The sequence below is a fragment of the Penaeus monodon genome, chromosome 22 (genome assembly GCF_015228065.2).
Source record: "Penaeus monodon isolate SGIC_2016 chromosome 22, NSTDA_Pmon_1, whole genome shotgun sequence".
NCBI classification, from domain to species: domain Eukaryota; kingdom Metazoa; phylum Arthropoda; class Malacostraca; order Decapoda; family Penaeidae; genus Penaeus; species Penaeus monodon.
Genome location: NC_051407.1, coordinates 28182614 through 28183249, shown reverse-complemented (window position 1 = coordinate 28183249; position 636 = coordinate 28182614). Strand labels below are relative to the sequence as shown.

Below are 636 nucleotides of genomic sequence, written 5' to 3'. Positions count from 1 at the left end.
AAGCACTCTGCATTCCAAGTCTGGCACACATGACAAAGGTTGCCAACCTGTCTTATGGTATAGTTTATCTCTCTAAAATAGAAAATTAGTATTATTTTAGAGGTGTATTGTATTTTTCTATTCTTAGAAGGAACATGTTCTATGCAGATCATGAGACATTATATAACAGAACAGTGTTAAGTTTGGAAATAATGCTTGAAATTTGGGAAAATTTAGTTAAGTTAGTAATATTATTGTTACCCATCTAAAAATTTAAATTGTAGGTGATGACCAGGTCTGTTTCTGTTTTTCATAATTTTAGTTTTTCGTATTATTTAATGATTCTCATCAGCAGATGAATTTAATAAAGTTTGATAAAGATTGATTGTTAAATGCACCTGGCCAGAGAACCTAATTTGACATTGAAAAATTTAGAATAATCTAATGAAAAAATAAATGATTGGATTATGCATTCATCTGTCAGATCTGTTTCATATCTTGGATGAAGATTGTTTTATGGACAGTGACAGAGCTCTAATGGAAAAGAGTAAGGGACAGGTTAAGTGTGGAACCCTTATTAGTTTGAGTCACTAAAACTAGTCATTATATTGAATTAATTTATTGGATCTGGCAGCCTCGCAGAACAAAATCTGGGCT

The 636-nt window shown here is 31.1% G+C and overlaps 1 protein-coding gene across 3 annotated transcripts in view; it reads left to right on the top strand.

Annotated features, from left to right (window-relative positions):
• LOC119587079 (UMP-CMP kinase-like) overlaps nt 1-636 on the top strand; it is a 7554-nt gene that overhangs the window by 3370 nt on the left and 3548 nt on the right. The window lies entirely within an intron of this gene.